Source organism: Acomys minous (genome assembly GCF_964271855.1).
Source record: "Acomys minous genome assembly, chromosome: 15".
NCBI lineage: Eukaryota > Metazoa > Chordata > Mammalia > Rodentia > Muridae > Acomys > Acomys minous.
The window spans coordinates 52,722,168-52,739,074 of record NC_140497.1 but is presented as its reverse complement, the minus strand read 5'-3'; the positions used below and the strand labels follow the sequence as shown (position 1 = coordinate 52,739,074).

At 40.8% G+C, this 16,907-nt stretch overlaps 1 long non-coding RNA gene across 1 annotated transcript in view; it reads left to right on the top strand.

Annotated features, from left to right (window-relative positions):
- LOC311584263 overlaps window positions 1-6,642 on the top strand; it is a 103,143-nt gene extending 96,501 nt beyond the window's left edge. The window contains exon 4 of the long non-coding RNA XR_014774812.1: window positions 6,603-6,642. This is a non-coding gene — a long non-coding RNA (uncharacterized lncRNA). The remainder of the gene's footprint in view (window positions 1-6,602) is intronic.
- Window positions 6,643-16,907: the final 10,265 nt, after the last annotated feature.

Genomic DNA, 16,907 nt, shown 5'->3' with positions numbered 1-16,907 from the left:
TACCAAAAACAACACCATAGACACCACGTCAGCCACAAATTCTTTGATCTACAATGGAACCGTGACTGCAAGATGTGCTAGGGCAATGGTGGCACAAAGCTTGTGAGAGTAAACATCCAATATAAATTTTAACTTAAGGCACACTCTATGAGATGGAACCCATACCTGACACTTCTTTGGTGACCAAAAAACCTGAGACTATCCCAGAGACCTATAGTAAAACTGCTAGTCTAAATAATAATAATAATAATAATAATAATAATAATAATAATAATAATAATAATAATAATAATAACTGTAGCAATAAAATTACCCCTTCTAGCATTCTGTTATACTTATAGACCCATTCCCTACTCAGACATCATTAGGGAATCATTCTTCTGCAGTAGATGGGCACAGAGACTCACAGGCAGACATTATACAGAGAGCAACAGACTTATACTCAGCCATACATAAATGGGAGGCCTCCATCAAATCCCTCCCTTTAGGGCTCAGAGTCCCCTGTGGAAGAAGGGGAAGAAAAAATGTAAAAGCCAGAGGGGGATGGTGGACACACACACACACACACACGTACACATGCTCATGCACACACACATGCATGCACAAATAAGGCCATGTAAATCATCATGAACGAAGCTCATATGAGCTCACAGAGACTAAAGCAGTATGCACAGGGCAGGGCCTGCATGGGTCTGCACCAGGTCCAATATATATATATATGTTTTTATGGGATTTCTGAGCTGTAAACTAATAAGTCTTTGATTCTTTTACCTTCTCTTGAGCTCTTTCTCTTCTGTGTGTTTGTTTTGTCCAATTCTGATGTGTTAGTTTTTGTTTCACCTTTTAATATTTTATTTATTATGTTTTGTTTTACTGTTATCCCTTAGAAGCCTGTTTTTTTTTATTTTAATGAGAAAGAGACATGAAGTAGATCCAGATCAGGGCAGGGGGATGTGTGGAGGAACTGGGAGACATAGCAGAAGGGAAATCCATAGTTAGGATATACTTTGTGATTTAAAAAAATCTATTTTCAATAAGATAAAAAAGAGAGAAATGTAAGTCTGTTCTGCCTCCAAATGATTTTTATGAAAAAAAATTGTTCTTGGTAGACAAGAATGAATATAAGAATTGTGATGTCTTTTTAAATTTTGTTTTCAACCAGGACTTCCACCTCAAGATGATGGGCTGTTAACGCCACAGAGCCCTTCTCGTTTCTTAATGCAACCAGCTTACCAATGGCAGGTAAGTGTGATTCCTGGGGCATAATGGGAGGCAAAGAACACAGAAACTTCCTAACTTTGTGCATTTGAGGCTAGCCTGTGTGCCAGCTAGTTTTGGGACAATTCGACACAAGCTAGAGTCATAGGAAAGGAGGGAGCCTCAATTGTGAACACGCCTCCATAAAATGAGCTATAGCCAAGCCTGTAGCGCAGCTTTTTAATTAGCTGTTGATGCAGGAAGGCACAGCTCCCCGTGGGTGAGGACACTCCTGAGCTAGTGGTCCTGGGTGCTATAAGAAAGCAGGCTGAGCAAGCCAGGGGAAGCAAGGCAGAAAGAGTACTTCCTCCATGGCCTCTGCATCAGCTTCTGCCTCCAGGTTCCTGCACTGCTTCAGGTCCCACCCCATTGCCCTCAGTGACTGTCTATTACCTGGAAGTACACACTTCTGGGTTGTTTTCCATTGTGGTGCTTCAATCACAGCAATAGACCCTAAGTAAGACAACTTGGGACCAGCACTTCCAGACTTCCTAATAAGACAGCGTGTTCTTGTGATTTGCACAACATATAGACCAAAATTTCTATTATTTACAACCAAAAGAATTGCTAGACAACTTACATTTAAATAAGTCAAGTAATCATGGAAAATAAACAATGATAGCATAACTCAGAATAGCAGAATATAAGGAAATGTGGTTTGCTCGGCATTTTCTCCCTTGACGCCTGGCGTCATCCATATATCAGCAATTTTGACCTTTTTTGTTATGTTTTTATTTTGTTGTTGCTAGTCAGTTAGCTTTTGAAAAATTCTGGACTGGATGGATTGGCATCATGTGCACCATTTGAGCAATTCAAGTTCTAGACTACCTCAGCCGTCTCCTGTATTACATGAATGGTTGATGTAGAGTGTGTGTGTGTGTGTGTGTGTGTGTGTGTGTGTGTGTGTGTGTGTGTGTGTTTGTGTGTGTTTTGCTGCCTGAATATGCACATGAAGTTGTGACACTTTGAAGAAATTTCCTTTTCCCTCTTTCTAAATAATAATCTCTAACTATGTCTAGCAAATGCCTTACTTCTGAAAGGAAAATACTGAAAAAATAACAGAAACTAATACTTTTAAAAACTCTGAATTGATATACATATATTAGTTATATTGGATTATGAGGTGGTATGACCCACTTCAAATACATTTGCAAGATATTTTTATTACCGAAGCCCCTCCCCCACAACCCTTAAAGAAAATTCAGTTCTCAGTGCAGATTTTATTTTGTCTAAAACAATTTTATTTAGTTACCTGTTGAAAGCACTAGTAACCTTAACCCATCCACTCAACAGACAAATTAACTTTGGCAAGTGTTTCTGCTCACTTAACTTCCATCATAAATGAAAATATATTTTTGTTCAATACTTTCTATCTTCCTAAATATTCCCTTAGGATTTCTGTATTAACTTTGCCTCCCTTGGACCACTCATCTGATCTGTTTTCCACCTCCGAGGATCTGCTCCTACAGCCCTGTGTGTACACCTTCTTTTTCTGCTTTTCAGGTGTTTTCACCACTGTCTTCAAGGTCCTCATTCCGTTTCTTTGCAGTGTCCAGTGGAGTGGCAGTTTCTGGTTTCTTTGAAGACTCAGCTGTGTCGTGTGATATTTTGCTGAAAGCTGTCTTGTAAAAGGTCACATGATGTTTTTCTGGAAGAGAGGGCGTGTGATGTTTTGCTGGGAGCAGACATGGGAGAGGGTGTGTGATGGAGAAAGGGGTATAGAAAGGACCAGGGACAGTGGGACGAGGCGTTTGGCATTCCTGCACTGTGCAGCCCTTTGCTGGTCTTTGCCGGTCTTCACTCTGCAGAGAGAAATGTCCCAGAGAACTTCTCATGGTATTCGGCTAATTTTCGTTGTTTCCACAAACTGGTGCCGATTCGTCAGAGCCTCGGGATTTCTGCTGGATCATGCCACCTCTACAGATCCGTGTGCTGTTTGGTGTTGGCCATTGAACTGGACTGCTGTTATCCAGAGTGAAATTGGCTGAAGGAAACATGTCTAAACAGGTCCACAACCCCCTTTTCCTATTAACATTCTGTCTCCCCTTCCTTCGGTTGGTGGATCAGAAGTGAGGTTGAAGTGTTTACGAACCCTAAAGAAAGTAGGTTTTTGAGAAATCTAAGACTTCAATGCAGTCATCTGGGGACGCCATCCACTGGATTTCTTATTTAACGTATTGTGTTTTACTTTCTAGACCTTACAGTGGGTTCTTCTTTATATTCTTCAGTAGTCATAATATTCCTTTTCTTCCTCGGCGTATTTTAAAAAGCCTTTCGTTTAAAATCCCTGTCTTTGTTTTTCTTTCTCTCTAGATGTGTTTGTAGTGACTATTTTATTTTCTACTAAAGAACGGCACTGCCTTGTCCTTAATGGTTGACATTATTTGGGGATTTTCTGTTCTCCTCTTCTATGGACAGTTGGACTTTCTCTTGGAAGCAACCAGGGGGTGTATTAGTGACTCTAAAGTTTTCTTTCCTCCTGTGAGGCTAGCTTCTCCACAAAACGTGCCCTCTCCAGGGTCTCTATGGAAAGTCTCAAGTGCCCACCAAGAACCCTTGTACTGTGGCTGGACTTCGCCCCATGTGAATTCTGGGAATTGCTTGGGTAGTACTGCTCTTGAGTTATCACTTGCCTGGCCTCCAGTGGTTGACTTTACACAGGGTAGCACCTTACCAATGTGTGCTGAGCTCTGTCTAGACAATTTCCGTCTAGTAAGCACATTCCTTCAGTTTTTCTACCCAGTGCCACCTCCCTCCCGGGTGTAGGTCTTTGCTCTCTTGTCTCTGAAAAGCTGCCCACGACTCTGTCACTCTTCCTGAAGCACCCCCTTCTGTGGAAAAACCACAGAAGACAAGTGCTCCCACACCCTCTTTTCTGCTTTTAGAGATGACTGACCTGTGCCCTCTCCTGTCCAATGTACTAAAACTTGTTTTCTGTTTATCTGCTTTTGTAGCTGATACGGTTACATTGCAGTTACTCTATCAAAACCTCGGAAGAGTAAACTCAAATGTTTAGAAGATTAATACATTACACATGGCCTATGGTCTTTACGTCCCTGCAGCCTTGATGGCTGCACTGTCGATAGTCAAGCACCCCTCTGATAGACATGTGTTTCCCCTCAGAAGACTTCAGAGCTTGGGATTTCTAACCACACTTATTATTACTAGAATTAATAGTGTTCTTGTAGGAAAAAAAGGTCTTCTTCACCCAGGAAAAGAGAACTGGGGCAATGGCTCAGCAACTAATATACACCTTTCTTCTGCAGGACCTGGGTTCGGTTCCCAGCAGCAGGTTGGACATCTCACAGATGCCTTGAACTTCAACTCCAGCTTCAGAAGATCTTTCCCTGACCCCTGTGGGTACCATGCACTCACACATGTACAGACTCCCCCGCCCCCACCCCGTGACCTCCTCAAACATATACACGCAGTTTCAATGATAGATATTGATTTCCATTCAGAATTTTAGACCCAACAAGAGAGGGAAAATGTTTACTTCAAGTTTGTGAAATACAAGTAGCCAAATCACTATAAATGCAACATTTATATAATTCCTGATTGTCTCATGGTTCTTCCTGCCGTATGTAGTTTATTTTATTTATATGTAATAATATAAATGTATATGTAAAAAAAAAAGAAAATTTAAAAAATAAAAATAAGTCTTATAAAAAGAAATAGCCAAAGAAAATCCCATCAATATGATTAGGTAAGTTTTCTAAAGATATTTTAATGCTCGCTGATAAACACAATACTCTTTCAAATTTGAATAATTTTAAGATAAATTCTCAAAAGTGTATCAAACAACCTCTTCTCTTCTTGCAAAGGTTACTCAGGATGTTAACCTTCTCCTGGATGACTAACAGCTGTCATTTACACACTAACGATTGTGCTTCAATGGAATTAAATCAACTAAATCAAAATAGCTATTGAGAATAGTTTCTGAAGAAAGTTATTTTCAGCAATCTCTGTTTAGAATAAATGTTTGGATTTTATTACTGTACTTTGCTACACTTTTCAAGGTATATGGCTGTAGCAATGAAATGGCAAGGAAGGAAAAATAAGTAGGGTTGGTTCAAGAAGAATTTAAGTGTTTTTTTTTTCTATTCCATAAATGTCCAGGTCAAGGTAGGAGACCCTGGCTTGTGGGCGGCTCTGTTTATGGGGCTTGGGGTCCGTGCTTTTCCTGTCTCCTTCCCTAGTCGTTGGCTCAGGTCTTGCTCTCATCTGTGAAGCTGAAAACATCCTCTTCATCTGGCCCATCCCTGGAAGGAACAAAGAAACCTATTTCTTTTCCAGGAAGTAACCCAGGAAGTTGAACATTTTATTTTTCATGCTATATGAGAGAAAATCTTCTGGCCAAGCTACACCCAGGATTTATGGAAAATGTGGCTAACTGGCTTCTGCTTGTTAACAGTTGGTGTAGGAACTTGTGAAGAAAAAAAATATTGATGGACAGTTCACTATTTCTACTGAATATTTTAGTAGTTAATTTGTCCACACTGTGTAGACACATAGCTGTTTATTCACGCTATTTTCAAGTCTAAACAGTGTCTCCAAAGCAATGCTTTCATGATTTAGAAACAGAGCTGGAGTTTTCCTTACTTAGGGAGAACTTATTTGTTTGTAACACCTGTCTCGACAGATCACAACCTTGTGCAGTGCTCCAGAAAGATATTGGAGATGACTCTCACCCTCCAGAGGAAGGTGGGCACAATTATAGACACTGCCCTTGGGTACAAAATATGAACAGAGGAATGTTCTCTCAGCTCCTGACCAGGAAAGTGTCACTAAAGAGAGGATGTCTGGCTTCACCTTATGGAACAGGCAGAATTTTGCTTGAGTAAATCAGAGAGTCAGTGTGCACAGTTATAGTGGGGAAAGAGAGCATCAAATCTGATAGGAACAAAGGACTCATGCTGAGAACCACTGAGCAGTAAAGCGGGAAGGCAGACCTCAAGAGGCCTTGAGAGAGAGCCAAGTGGGTTGTGTTGATGTTTTGTTTTGTTCTCTTGCGTTTGGCTTGAGGGCAACATACAATGGAAAGATTTTTAACATCAGAGTGTCTCAGTCCTCGTCCTGTTTTGGAAAATTGTTCTCCTAGTGTCAGGAGAGATTGTTGGGGGATGATGAATGTAGGGAAAAATGAAGCTTTGGCAATTGTGCATAAATCATATGATCAAGGGAATTCTTTGTACAGATTTAAAGGCTGTTATTAAACGTTAAATTAAGTGCAGTGAAGGCAAGCAGAGGAAAGTTGTGGGTAAGGGTTAGGGTTTGATCTGAAATGCTGCCTCCCCGAAAGGCCTGTGCTAAAAGTTTGGTCCCTAGTGCAGCGTTATTCCAAGGTGTGTGTGTGTGTGTGTGTGTGTGTGGTGTGTGTGTGTGTGTGTGTGTGTGTGTGTGTGTGTGTGTGTGTGTACAGACAGAGACTGAGAGAGAGAATGAGGAAAGGGGGAGTGTATTTGTATATCATGTGTGTATCAGTGTTAGCCCAGGTGCCACACTCCATGTATGTAGACCAAAAGGCAACCTCAGGTATTAGTCCTGTCTTTCTACTTTGTTTGAGGCAGGGTGTCTTTGTTTTTCATGGCTGTGTATATCAGATTTATTGGCCTGTGAGCTTCTGGGAATTTTCCTGTCTTAGCCTCCCACCTCATTGCAGTAGCTATGACTATAGATACACTCTACCGTGCCTGCCATTTCATCATCTTGTTTTTCTTTAAAGGTTTATTGTTTATTAATGTGTATGCAGGAGTCCTTGTGTGTGTGTGTGCGTGTGCGTGTGCGTGCGCATGCGTGTGTGTGTGTGTGTGTGTGTGTGTGTGTGTGTGTGTGTGTATCTGTGAAGATTCCTGTGGAAGCCAGAAAAGGGCATGGGATCCCCAGAAACTGAAGTTACAGGCAGTTTTGAGATGCCCAGCCTCATGTTTGGAACCTAACTCTGGTCTTGTGAAAGAGCAGCAAGTGCTCCTAACAGCTGAGCCCCTTTCTTAATGATATACAAACACTTGCAGCACTCCTTCTGTGGTGATTTCAATCATGTATCTACATACTTAGTCCCCAGTTGATAAGCTATTTGGAAAGGATTAGGAAGTGCGGCCATTGTTGGGGCGGGGCATGGCACTAGGAGTGGGCTTTGAAGTTACAAAAGTCCACAGCCAGCCCTATTGCCTCTTTCTCTCTTCCTGCTGCCTGAAGATCAGGATGTAAAGCTCTCAGCTGCTTCTCCAGCACTGTGCCTGCCTGCCTCCATGCTTCCCACCATGATGATAATGGACTAACTCTGGATCTGTAAGCCAGCCCCAGTTACACACTTTCTTTTATAAGAGTGGCCTCGGTCATGGTGCCTCTTCACATCAATAGAACAGTGACTAAGACACCCTCAGTCACCACCTCACACATTGACATTCGCAGCAATTTAACATGCAATATTTATTCACCTTGGTGAGCAAGTTCAACTGTTCTCCATCGATTTTTCATTTGCATAGAACTTAGAAAATAAATTCTTCCAAAAATCAAACATTGCAGAAAAATAAAAAGACCATTTCTAAGTGCTTCCTCCCTTGGTCCTAATCTTGTGGATTAGGAACAGTTGGTTGTAATTGCCTCCAGAGAGCTTTCTGGGCATGCCTGAACATCTACACACTCACCTTTAATCCTCATCTTATTGTAAGTGAAATTTATTATGCACTGTTTTACACTTAACAAGCCTACAGAATTATCCACTTAGATGCATATAAATTTGATTAATTAAAAACTGCAGCAAGATGTTTTGTTGAGTAGTGGAGGTTGCCTTATGACCACAAGGTGGCACTAGCACACAGTTTATTAGGGAAAAGCCTTGGCCGACCTGCTTGTGATAGGAGGGGTGCAGAAGCATGCTCCCAGCAAGGATGCCTTCCCAACCAATGAGGACATGTGTGGCGACGGGGACATCAGAGGAGCAGTTTGGAGCTATGCATCTAAGTGGTGCCCCTCACCCCCACCCCACGTGCCCCAGCAGCACAGTGAGAAATATATGGGAAACTCCAAAGAGCCTCAGTGGCTTGTAGCCTTTTAAATCTCAGCATTTTTCCTCTCTATGGTATCTATGGTTACCAGATGCTAGGTTCTTTCCTGGGGATGTGTAAGTAAAGCAAGTTCTAAATGGCTGGCAAACTACTTTCATGTGCTATATTTAAATTATTTGGATATGTAAATTTGGGTTTGGCCAGTGGTATGCCTTTGAGTTAAATGACTCAGTTCGCAGTGAAGTGACCATAAGACCAATACATAGGAGGAAATATTTAATTAGTTAAAATGTAGCATCTAGTTCTACATTAAAAGATACCTTGCAATATCTCCCTAGAAAGAAAAGATAACAGCCAGATCAAAAGAAAAATTACTATTTTTATGTCAGATATAATATAGGACCAGTTTTATGAAAAAAAATCAGTTCTACAACTTAAAAAAAAAAGTGACAGGGTAGACCAGACTTTGCTAAAACCAGTCCTGAAAAACAGTTACAGCAACTGGCAGAACTAAGCCGTTGAGAGTACAATTGTTATTTTAAGATGTCCTTGGGAAGAGGAACCGTGAATGATGAGGAAGCAAGGCAGGTGGAAGCACCGCTGGGTGGGAGGTGGCAGCTCCAAGGATCTGGAGAAATTAGAAACCCACATCGGGAGGCAGTAGGCAAGGATCTCCCGGTGCGGCTCATGTGGGAAGCTGATGGGAACAGGACCAAGACAAACTGTTCCCTAGCAAGCGCCGCCTCCAATTCTCCACCAGCAGAGGGCGTGCTGTCTCTAGTGCTGTCTCCTTCGAGGACAGACTACACTCAGCTTCTGTTTTCAGATTCTAGGAAGGATGCCGATTTGGTAACTTTAATTCCTTTTGTAGCACAAAGAAGCGGACATAGTAGCAGATCTCATTTATAAGAGCAGTTTAACATAACAGATCCAAAGAAAGTAAATCAGAAGGGAGTACACCTGGGACACCAGAAAGTTTCTAAAAATTGAAAAACATGTGCCCCATGCCTAATCTGGACAGACTTATTTATTGATCCAATAACCTGTATCAGTATCTATTTATCTATAGCCATGTATATCCAGAAGAGTAAAGATACATATTTCTAACCTATTGTCTTAGTTTCTACTGCTATGAAAACACACAATGACCTTGGGCAACTCTTATAAAGGAAAGCATTAAGGGGCCTGCCTACAGTTTCAGAGGTTTAGGCTATTATCTTCAGGAAGTGTGGCAGCACACAGGCAGAGATAATACTGGCAATATAGCTGATACCTCTACATGTGGATCTACAGGCATGAGAGGGGGCTGGGGGGGGCACTAGCCTGGCTTCATTTAAAACCTCAAAGGCCACAACCAGTGACATACAGCTTCCAACAAGGCCACACCTACTCCAAAAAGGTCACATCTCCTAATAGTGCCACCCTTTATGAGCCTATAGGAGCTATTTCCTTTCCTTCCTTTCTTTCTTTCTTCTTCTTCTTCTTCTTCTTCTTCTTCTTCTTCTTCTTCTTCTTCTTCTTCCTCCTCCTCCTCCTCCTCCTCCTCCTCCTCCTCCTCCTCCTTCTCATCCTCCTCCCCCTTCTTTTTTGAGACAGGGTTTCTCTGTGTAGCCTTGGCTGTCCTGGACTCTCTTTGTAGACCAGGCTGGCCTCGAACTCCCAGAGATCCTCCTGCCTCTCTGCCTCCCGAGTGCTGGGATTACAGGCGTGCACCACCAGTGCCAGGTCATTTTCATTCAAACCACTACATCTAGCATGGGACTATGAAATTATTACTTGAAAAACACCAATGGAAAACATTATAGTTTAGGAAAGAAATAAATGAGGTCCAAGGTGTCTGGTGTTAGAGTCAGACCTGGGAGAAAGGAGCTGATAAATGATGCAGACTAAGTCTCATGCAGTAGCCAACTTTATTCCGAGCATCAATTTATACTCTTATAGTTAAGAGAAGTCACATGAGCATAGTGTAGACTTTTAAGAAGAAGCCACACATGGCAGGCAAACTTATAAAGAAATAACAGTATCCAGTTGTAAGAAATAATATGAAGTAAACTCACTCCTATCTGCTACACCTAGGAGAGGCACGAAAGAAAGTCCAAGGACAATTCCCCGTTCTAAAGAAACTGAGGTCACAAGGCTCTTGTCGTGTGTTCTTGGGGTTTTCTCACAAGCACTCAGAAATCTCACACAGCTTCCTGCTTGGGCCATGTGGCAGCACTAGGGGATAGTGTGATTGATACATGGCTTTTCAGGTAAGCATGGGGGCCTGAAATTGATTCCCATAACCAAGAAAAATGCAGAAATCTATGTAACCCCAATACTGGGAAGGTAGAAGCAGGCAGATTTCTGAGGCGCACCGGATCACCAACCCAGCCTACTTACAATCTCTAGGGCAGAAAGAAGGTTCTTTTCAGAGGAAAAGTGCATGGCTGGGGAACCACAGCCCAGAGCAAGCATTGGACAAACTGGAGTTGCTAAGCACATAGGCAGGCTCTCTTCAACATAAGGAAGAGTAATGCCTGGTCGGCTGGCATGCTGGGGTGAATGTGGTCAGACAACCTAGTAATCCTTTGCTATCCTATTAGGAGCCATCCTCTACCTAAACTTTCCTTAAATCCCAAGAGTTGTTTAGGCCTTAACCCTGGACTTCGCCTCTCAGTGACTACAGCTCCTCCTTATGAAAGAGACCCCATGTGCTTTTCATCCTCCATCCATAGAATCCACCCTTAATGATTTGTAGAAAGAAGTCCTTCCCTTAGGTCCTAGTCCTGAGCACTGTTTACCAGTCAATAGAATTCATTCTTATGATACAAGTCTCAGGGACTTTGCTATATTGGGGTAGTTTGTAAGGGAACTCTGATGTAGCCATCCCTGAAGCTTTGTTATGAGAATTATCACGTGGAGACTTTTCCTGAAAAGTTCTCCTGTGTTTAAATGTGTAAGAGAATTAAACCATGGGTCAGATTCTCTAGAAGTTTTGATCTAGTCTGAGTGACCAATTCCAGTCATCCAGAGTCTTCTTTCCAACCTTTTCATGGTTCATTTCTCTGCCAGCCTTGATTCCTTCAGGGAACCCCGTCACACATACACACCCACAGGAGGCATATGAAGAACAGCATAAGAGATTTTCTTTAGACTCCACATGCACCCCCGATACACACAAACACACACACACACACACACACACACACACACACAGAGAGAGAGAGAGAGAGAGAGAGAGAGAGAGAGACAGAGAGAGAGACAGAGACAGAGAGACAGAGAGAGAGAGACAGAGAGAGAGAGAGAGAGAGAGAGAGAGAGAGAGAGAGAGAGAGAGAGGAAATGAAGATGACTACAGATAAATTATATGTTGAATGTTCCCCTTTCTCCACATCCTCGCCAGCATGTGCTGTCACTTGAGTTTTTACTATTAGCCATTCTGATGGGTGTAAGATGGAACCTCAGAGTTGTTTTGATTTGCATTTCTCTGATGATTAAGGATATTGAAAACATCTTTAAGCATTTCCCAGCCATTCAATATTCCTCTGTTGAGAATTCTGTTTAGCTCTGAACCCCATTTCTTTTTTTCCTTTATTAATTTATTCTTGTTACATCTCAATGGTTATCCCATCCCTTGTATCCTCCCTTTCTTCCCTCCCTCCCATTTTCCCCTTATTCCCCTCCCCTATGACTGTTCCTGAGGGGGATTACCTCCCCCTGTATATGCTCATAGGGTATCAAGTCTCTTCTTGGTAACCTGCTGTCCTTCTTCTGAGTGCCACCAGGTCTCCCCCTCCAGGGAACATGGTCAAAGGTGAGGCACCAGAGTTGAACCCCATTTCTTAATTGGGTTATTTGGTTTGGTGGTGTTTAATTTCTTGAGTTCTTTATATAGTTTGGCTATTAGTCCTTTGTCAGATATAGGGTTGGTGAAGGTCTTTTCCAGTCGATAGGCTGTTTGATTTGTTCCATTGACAGTGCCCTTTGCCTTACAGAAGATTTTCAGTTTCATGAGGTCTCATTTATTAATAGTTGATCTTAGATCCTGAGCTATTAGTGTTCTGTTCAGGTATTTGTCTCCGGTGCCAATGAGTTCCAGGCTCTTCCTCACTTTTTCTTCTAACATATTTAGTGTATTAAGTTTTACACTGAGGTCTTTTATCCACTTGAACTTGAGTTTTGTGCATGGTGATAAATATGGATCTACTTGCACTTTTCTACATGTAGACATCCAGTTAGACCAGCACCATTACATATATTTGGCTTCTTTGTTAGAAATCAAGTGCCCATAGGTGTATCGATTTATTTCTGGGTCTTCAATTTGGTTTCATTGGTCAACCAGCCTATTGCTATGCCAGTACCATGCTGTTTTAATTACTGTTGCTCTATAGTACAGCTTGGAACACTCCTTCATTGCTGATGGGAGTGCAACTTGTACAACCAAATTGGAAATAAATCTGGTGCTTTCTCAGAAAGTTGAGAATAGGGCTACCTCAAGACCCAGCTATTCCACTCCTTGGACGATACCCAGAAGATGATCCACCACAAAACAAGGAGATTTGCTCAACTATATTTATAGCAACCTTATTTGTAATAGGCAGAATCTGGAAATAACCTAGATATCCCCCAACTAAAGAATGAATAAAGAAACTGTGGTACATTTACACTATGGAATACTACTCAGCTACTAAGAACAAGGAAATCTTGAAATTTGCAGGCAAATGGATGGAACTAGAAATTATCATCCTGACTGAGTTAACTGAGACCCAGAAAGACACACATGGTATACATTCATTTACAACTGGATACTAGCCCAACATGGATTCCTTTGAGAGTCTTCATTCAGCAGGGGATTTGGACAGATGCTGAGACATGCTATTCTGGCTCCAGGTGAGAGTAGTATGGAAGAATGAGGAGCTATAAGGACCCAGAGGATCCAGGAAACCTACAAGACCATCCCGCTGGTGGATCTGGACCCAGAGGTGCCTGTACAAACTGCTGTACCAACCAAGGACAATAAATGCAGTAAACCTAGACTCCCTATTCAGATCTAGCCAATAGATAGTGCATTCTCTATGGTTGTGGGGAAAGCAGGGACATGAACTCTGGTGCCCCTTATTTGACCACTTCCCCTTGGTGGGGAATCATGGCACTCAGAGGAAAGGGAAGCAGGCTATCTAGATGAGACCTGATAATCTGTGATCATATGGTTGGGGAGGAGGTCCCCTTCTGTCCCAGGTCTAGGAGAGGGGAATAGGGAGAAAGATGGAGGGAGGAGGGAACAGGAAGTTACAAGTGAGGAGATAGCAATTCATACGAAATCTGAATAAATTATTTAAAAAAATAAAAATTACCATAAAAAGAAAAAAATTATACATCGAGATGATTATTTATAAAACAAAATAGTAAAAAGAAGGTCACACTAGAAGCCTCCTATTTGCCAGGAAAAACTGAACAGAGATGGAAAAAAAAAAGGAAGTAGGAGACAGAGAGGACAAAATGTTTCATAGCCAGATAATACAAATTTTACCAGGAAATTTAAAGGGCCCACAGAAGATGTGCAAGGGAAGGTCAACACCTAGGAAACAACAGAAAGTATAAAATGATTCCCTGAGGAAAAATGATCTATTTACAAAGGAAGAGAAATTAAAAATAAAAGATATGAGATTTCACAGGAGTAACACTGGACTAAAAGTTTCCACAAAGGCTGGGGACATTGAACACCTTCCTAAAATACTTATTGCCCTTTTGTGGTTCTTCTTCTAGAACAGTTGGTTTGATGGTCTGTTTGTCGATTGGCAGGTTGGTCTCTTGTGCTTAAGTTTTGCTGTTCTTTATCAATATTAGCTTCCCTGTCTGAGGCACAGCTGACAGATTATTCTCCCGTCCTGTAGGCTGTCTGGTCAGTCTGCTGCTTCTTTTATAGTACAGAAATTTAAATGTCGTGTCATCCATTTTACTAATCCTTGGTATCTGTGCTATTGAAGTCCAGATCAGAAATCTTATGTGTCTATGAGATTTGCCTATGTTTTTTCCCAGCATTCCAGGTTTTAAGTTAAGGTCTTTGGCCTACTTTGAATTGATTTTCATATCACACCATAAGGTGAAAGATACAAACCCAATTGCATTTTTCTGAAGGTGTATGTACATTGTATCACTGCCACTGTTGAATTCTGTCTTCTATCTGCCCTCCCAAGTGTATGTTTTAACAACTTCGTCAAAATTCAAATGGCCACAGCTGTGTAGGATCATTTCCGGGTCCTCTGTTCTGTTTCATGGGCCTACATGTCTGTTTTTGTCAGTACCATATTCCCTTCATCACAATAGCATTATAAGGCAATTTGAGGTTAGGTATTGTGTTTTCCCCCTATAGTATTGCTTGGCTATTTGTGGTCTGTTGTGTTTCTGCCAATATAGAAGAATGGAAAGTCTTTCCATGTCCTGATCTTCAGTTTCTTTTTTTCAGTGTCTTGAAGTTTGCAATGTAGAGATCTTTTTCTCCCTTGGTTAAGGTTACTCCTAAGTACTTTATATTTTTGGAAGCTATTATGAATGTAATGTTTTCCTATTTTCCCCAGTGAGTTCATTATTAATAGATATGAAAACCTTCAGGTTTTTATATGTCATATTTGTATCTTGTAAGTTTAATGAAAGGGTCTACTAGGTATAAGTGTTTCCTGTTTATAAGGTCTTTAGATATGGGTAATATAATCTTTCAGTAGAAATAATTTGACTTCTTTTTTTCCTGTTTTTATACATTGTGTTCCTTCCTCTTGTCTCATTACTCCAGCTAAGATGTCGAACACTGTACTGAGGAGAGTACCAACAATGGGCATCCTTGTCATGGTCCAGATTTTGGAAGAACTATTCTTAGTTTTTCCTCCTGTAGCAAAGTGTTGCTGTAAATATCCTTTATCATTGTGAGGTATGTTGAATCTGCTCCTGAATTCTCTGGGACTTTATCATAATGGTATGTTGAACTTTGAAAAAAAGTCTGTTTTCGGTACTCACATGTTTTCTGTGTTTTAGCTTTTTTGTATAGTGTACTAGTTTATATAGTTGCCGATTTGTGTACATTGAACCAACCTTGCATCACATAAATGAAGCTCATAACTTGGTCATGGTGTATAATAATCCTAATGTATTTTGAAGTATATTATGTATTTTGAATACATTTGAATTATGTAATGTATTTTGAGTTATATTTGGTTTGAAATTATTTTGTTCACAAATTTGGCAGCTATGTTTATTGGAGAAATTAGTCTGACTTCATTGAATGAATTTGGTACTCCTTCACTTTCTAATTTGAGAAATGAGTTAAGAGATGCTAGTATCAGGACTTTCTTAGAAGTTTGGTAGAGTTGAGCCATGAGTTCATCTGGTCCTGGGCTTTTCTTTTGGGAAGACTTTTAATTACTGCTTTAATCTTATTACTTGTTGTATACATGCTTACTGTATTATATGTTCAGGAATTGGGTGTGCCATACGCATTTAGAAGTACATAAATTTCTTTGATGCTTATTAGGTTTTCTTGGGATATAAAATTCAACATATTCCATAATGATGCTCTAGATTCCATTGGAGTCTGTTGTTACAATTCCCCCTTTTATCTTTCCTTTTATTAATTTGGGGTTTCTCTTTAATTCTTTTTTTGTTTGTCTGTCTAGGGGTTTGTCAATCTTGTTGTAATCCTTCAATGAATACAAATTTTTCTCTAGTTCTGTGTATTGAGGGTTTGTTGGTCTTTATTTCATTAAGTCCTGCTTTAATCATTATAATTTTTGTTTTTTCAAGCTATCAGGTTAGAAAATAACTTATTTTTCTAGAACCTTAGAGTGAATTATTAGTTCATTAGAAAACTCTGATTTTAGTTTATTGTGAATACTTATTTTCCTCCTAGTATGCCTCAACTATATCCCAGAGTGCCTAAGATTTTCCTTTGTTTCAGGGAATTTAATTTTCTCCTTGATTTCTTTAACGACCTACTGTGCATACTAAAGTGTGAAGTTAAGTGTCCAAGTGTGTAATTTCTGTAGTCTCTCTTGCTATTGGTTTCTACTTTCTAAAAAAATATTTATTTATTAAATGTGCTGCCCACATGTGTGCCTGCACACCAGAAGAGGGCACCAGATCTTATTATAGTCGGTTGTAAGCCACCGGGAGTTGAACTGAGGACCTTTGAGGGAATAGATATTGCTCTAAACCTCTGAGCCATCTCTCCAGCCCGATTTCTACTTTTATTCAGAGTGGTGTGATTGGATACAAAGAATCCATTCATTGTCATCTTCCTCTTCCTCTTCTACTCCACCCCCACACCCCGCCCATTGGCCCCCTCCTCCCACTGTCCTCCTTTTCCTTCTTCTCTTCTCTATCCGCCCCCTGTGTATGTTAAATTCAGTTGATCCATTCTGGAGTTTATATCCAAATACTATTTGAAATAACGACTTCTCTATGTCCCGCTGCCGGTAGGAATTGTGCAAAAGGCGGAAATGTTGTCAGTGTCTGCACCGTGAGGCATGTACTAGCCATTTGATCAATAGTTACTGGGCAAGGTTTTCTATGGAATTTTAACATGCTTTAAGAAAACAGAAAAGGGTTGGAAAGACCAGCTTTTAAGGAAAATGATTGAGGGGGAAAAAAAAAGCGGAGGAGTGATTT